Below are 5,808 nucleotides of genomic sequence, written 5' to 3'. Positions count from 1 at the left end.
AAAAAAAAAAAAAATATATATATATATATATATATATATATATATATAGCCCAACTTAGAGGAATGTGAGAAATAAAAGTGAAAAACCATGAAAGAGCCTTTTATCACCAAATTACTATTTCCCAAAGTCAAAAGGGCTATTGTATATACATCACTATTTAGAAAATTGTTATTAAATCTAATTACAAAAGTGTTCATTTGATATTATGTCATAGTTATCCCCAAAGATAATTAAGATGTAGCATTTGATAATATGTAAAGCCAGTACTAAAAATAGTGTATATAGAATTATTATGGAAAATTACTATATGCTTTAAGAAATACAGATCAATTATAAAAAGAAAGTTAATACTTTCTATACAACAGCTGTAATATTTTGCATGGCTCCTCATTCGGGGTACTGAAATCTGTCCACAGTAAAAGCCTTATTGAATACATTATACGAAATTTATGAAATAACAATAAAAAGCAATTTTGCATTGCTCAGTACTTTAGATAGCTACAGAAAGGTGTTGAGACAATACACACAGCTGAAATAAATGACATTTTATTTGGGGAAGGAACTTTTTTTAAAAAAACAGAATAGAGTTGGGAACACAGAGCAGGGGTGAATGCAGCACATCTTGCCGTGAGTTTTACTTTGCTTTGGCAGGGAACTGTTAAATTAGAGAAAAAAGTGGACAATCATTTTTCTATTTTGCTGCTAATCTTTTTATTATGGGAAGACTCTTTCAGGGCCCAGGAAAATGTGTACATGCCACCTGTACCCCTGTTGACTCCATTTAAGAAAATGTTTGTGAACATGGAACTGTCTTTGTCCATGACCTCACCTGAGCATCTCTACATAGCCCCAGCCAGGAAGGAGGAAGCATCACCAGGGCGCAAGTGTTCCTAAGTGTGTCCCTGTTCACTGTGACCCCCAAAGTTGCTCCCCTCCATGCATCTTAAATAAAACAGTACTTTTTGAATTGTAAATACCAAGAAAATTAATGGACTTCTTAAAAGCCATTTCATAGCTGACTTATTTAACAATAACAGGCTGAGGATAAACATGGACATGCTAAAATCAAGCCTGCCAGGGCTTCCCATACTCATTGTCAGGGGCCCACAGGCTCTGAGTATCAACTGGTTTTCCCAGAAGTCCACCCTAGGGGACAAATGGGAGTCAGTATGCTGTCAATGAACTTGTCCCCACACCACTGGAGGACACAAGTGCTGACCTCTCTAGACTTCTCGCTTTCACCACCTGCAGTCAGGAGCAGGTCCACCCACAGGGACTCCACAAATCCATTTTCCCCAACCTCTTCAACTGCATCACCAGGAGTCATGAAGGCATCTCATGGGTAGATTTCACCCTTCTTCATCTACTGCTCAACCCCACCCAAATCACGGCCCGGCCAGTAGTGTGACACTAATCCCTTCAAACTTTTAGTCTTTTTTAAGCTCAGTCCCAAAGGAGGGGGGCAACTCTCACTTTCTGCACGCTAGCCTCTTCTTCCCCTTCTCTTACCCTGAATCCTTTTTACTGTGCCCTCTGGTACATATAGTCCAGCATCACAGGAATCCCCTTATCTTCCACCTCTTTCCAGAAGGTCCTCCCCACACTCTGACTCTAATACAACCCTAGCTCTTCCCTTACTTCCCTGGTTCCCCTACAGCTTCCACCAGTGGGGTCTGTTGTTACCACCTCAGTGCTTGTCCCATGGGGCCTGGAAGTAGGGTTGACATCCTTGCTCTTTACTGATGCTCTCAGACCATCCTGTCTTCCTTCTTCCTAAAAATTAAGCCTGCTTTAAATATTGTATCATCCATTTACCTCACCCACAAACCTTCATTTTTGCTGCATGTGGTTCTTTCACATTTTTCTCAGTTTCTCCCTTATATTTTTCCATGATTTTATCCTCCAGCTCATTATCAATCTCTCCAAAACTGCTCCTGTGGGTTCAAGATTTACTTTGTTCCTCCTTCTAACATCCTGTCCTCTTATTTTTATGAATTTTTCTTCACGTTCACAATTACCAACTTCCACGGCCACACCCTAGTTCTTGTCAATGCCAATAAGTGCAATTCCTTTATCGTCTCAGTTGTATGGTTCCCATTTACTGACCACCAATTTCTACCACTTTATCTCATTTTCTATAATATACCGATTCCAAGATACTTAAAATATACTGGGATCTCTAATCCATCGATTCTACTGCTTTTTCACCATCCCTCATCTTGATGTCTTCTCTCTCCTTTTTGCTCAGCTTAAATCTCATGGTTTAACATAATCATCACCTTGCTTACAGCCTTGATTTCCTCTCCGTTCTCTTACTTCATTGTACTTGCTTAGCAAAGCAGGTTGTTAAACCCAATTCTCTACTTATTCTCACCCTACATCCCTGGTTAGGGGAAATTCTCCCAGATGTGCTGACTCTTCACATTGTAATTTCATGACTGTGAACCTCAAGTGCACATTTACTGCTGCAGGGTATCTCACTATACATCCTTCATCAATTCATGCTATCACATTCTGTTTAGTAGTCTGTTTGCTCTTCTTCTCCCCAAGAGGACTATATCATATCTTTTCTTTCTCCCTTCCCAAAGTTATTATAAAAATTAATATAAATATAATATAAAAATATTAATATAAAAGTGAGAAAGGTAGTTAAGTATAGAATAAACATACAAAAGTCTTTATATGAGCAATAAACCAAAAAATTCATACTTAAAGATACCATTTACAAAAGCAATAGTTTAATGTCTAAGAATTATCATTAATTATCAATGATCTAAAATATCAAAAGTTAATGAATAAAACAACTAAATGGAGAGGTATACAAAACCACCATACAAGGATTCAACATGTAAAGTCATCAGTTCTCTTCATATTAATCAACAGATTTAATACAAATCCAATTCAAATCTCTAAAATAATGCATACATTTGTGTGTGACTATATAACTTAACAAGCTGATTTTAGTATTTTTATGATAAGATAAAGGGTCAAATCACAGTGAAAGAAGAGAAAGTTGGAGTGATTGTTCTTCCAGCTGATAAGATTTTTTATAAATCTCTGGTATTAATGAGAGAATAAAATTGGTACCTTATTCTATAGTCAAAAAACAAATGAAGCAGTTAGAACAGATAGAAAGTTCAGATATAGGCAAACACATCTTTGCAAATGTGATTTCTGACAGAGTTTACATTACAGATCATCTGGAAAATAATGGACACAATTTAATAATGAGGTAATCATTTGTTATCCAAATGCACAAAAATACACAAAATTGGATACCAGTTAGATTAAACCAATACATGAAAATGCAAATACTTGAAACTATTAAAAGAAGAGAATTATTTTCACAGTAAGTCCCCTACATATGAATGAATTCCATTCTGAGAGCACATTCATAAGTCTAATTTGTTTTTATGTCCAACAAATTTAGCCTAGGAACCCAACTAACACAATCGACTATACAGTACTGTACTGTAATAAGTTTATAATACTTTTCACACAAATAATACATAAAAAACAAAACAAACACAAAAGATAAAGAAAACATTTTGAATCTTACAGTACAATACCCTGGAAAGTACAGTAGTACAGTACAACAGCTGGCATACAGGGGCTGGCATGAGTGAACAGGCTGGAAGACGGAGGGAGGTGGGAGATGGTAGAGCTGAAGGATTCTCAGCAGTAGGAGATGGAGGGCAAGCTGCAATTTCACTCATGCCTGACATTGATGGCACATGTTCTGGTTCCTTGCTGGATTAAATTCTATCTACCCTCTTGAAAAATGATCCAGTGATGTCTGGGTAGTAGCTCTTTTTTTCTCACCATAGATGACATGGTGGCACTGGATTGCAGTGATTCTGAAGGGCTGCTGCAACCATCGTGTACTGTTCTACATTCAGGTCCTGTGCCTCAAAAACTAACAGTGCCTCCTCAAATACAGAAAATCCCCTTGCCATTTCCTGCAACGTGAATCTCTTCAGTTCTTCAGTTGCTTCTTCTTCCTCTTGTATCTCTTCGTCCTTTCTCTGGGCCTCCAATTCCATCAAGTCTTCATTAGTAAGCTCCTCGTGTTGCACAGCAAGGAGTTCAATGAAGTCATCCTCCTGCAGATCTAGCTCCAGCTTCTCACTGAGGGTTGCTAAGTTGCTAAAGACCTCTTTGGACTCCTCATCCACCTTCTCAAATCCACCAAAATCATGAACAAACTGCAGGCAAAGGTTCTTCCAAACCCCATTCATGGTGATGGCCATAACCTCACGCCAAGCAAAGTCAATGTTTTTTATGGCCTTGTAGATGTTATAGTCCTTCCAAAGTTGTTGCAGGGTTGTTCCTGATTCATCACTCACCTTTACTGCCTGACAGAAAGTGTGATGTAAATAATATTCCTTGAAAATCACTATAACTCCATGGTCCATAGGTTGGATGAACGATGTAGTATTTCGGTGGCAGATGCACTACTTTGACTTTGGGATGAAAGTTGTCCATGAATGGGGGGTGGCCCAGAGCGTTGTTGAGCAGCAAAAGAATGTTGAATGAGACGTCCTTCTCCAAACAATATTTCTCTACTTCTGGGATAAAGTGGTGGAAAAATCAGTCCTGGAAAATGGCCTGTGTAACCTAGGCTTTGAGGTTACTCTTCCACACAACAAGAAGAGAGCCCTTGGCTATGTTTTTAAGGGCTCTTGGGTTCTCTGAATGATAAACTAAAAGAGGCTTCAGCTTCAATTCACCAGAAACATTGCCACTAAACAACAGAGTTAGCCTATCCTTTGCTGCTTTATAGCATGGCATCAATGTTTCCTTCTTACTGATGTAACTTTGGTCTGGCATCCTCTTCCAGTACAGTCCTGTCCCATCCACATTAAAAACCTGCTCAGGTAAATATGTGCCTTCATCAATAATTTCTCAAATCATTTCAGGAAATTCCCAGGCAGCTACCCTATCTGCACTCACTGTCTCACCCCTTACTTTTGTGTTGTGAAGGTTGGCTTTATCCTTGAACAGATGAAACCAGCCATGGCTGGTATTAAAAGATGCGCCTCTGATTCTTTGCTGTGTTTCTTCTTCAAGTCTTCATAAAGGCGTTTAGCTTTCTCTTGAATCAACATTAAGCTGAGCAGGACTTGACACTGATGCTGATCCTGCATCCACACACTGAGAAGTTTCACCATCTCCTCCATCACTTTTCAATGCTTCTTTGATATTATTGTCAACATTATCAGCACAGCAGACTTCACATGTTCCATGATCTTGTCCTTGTTCTTTAGAATCATGCTGATGGTTGAACGATTCATTTTATAAGAATGAGCAACGTCTACCATGTTTTTGCCTTGCTCCACTCTCTCAATTATTTTCACTTTTGTTTCCATCGTTATCACTTGGTGCTTCTTAGCAGTACCAGCTACATCACCACTGCTTTTACACTTGCTTCTGGATTTCCTGGGCTCAAAATAAAGATCCTGTACTACTGTACTCTATACAGTACTATACAGTAAAGTACACAAAAGCACAACCACTTGTAGAAGATGCACACATGTGACAATGTATGCCAGACATGTGAACTAACTTACATGACTGGACATGTGAACTCACATTTGCATCTTTGAAAGTTCACAACTTGAAGGTTCGTATGTAGGGGACTTACTGTATTATGAGGGCAAGATTTCTTATAAGACACAAAATTACAAACCATAAGGAAAGTTTTGATAAAATCAACTGCATTGAAATTTAATCTTCCCTATTAAATAAATTGTATAAAAAATGAAAAACATGTTCCAAGCTAGAAGACATTTGTAACACAAGGATTA

Source organism: Physeter macrocephalus, chromosome 11 (assembly GCF_002837175.3).
Source record: "Physeter macrocephalus isolate SW-GA chromosome 11, ASM283717v5, whole genome shotgun sequence".
Lineage (NCBI taxonomy): Eukaryota > Metazoa > Chordata > Mammalia > Artiodactyla > Physeteridae > Physeter > Physeter macrocephalus.
The sequence above is the reverse complement of the archived record's forward strand: the minus strand, read 5'-3'. Positions refer to the sequence as shown.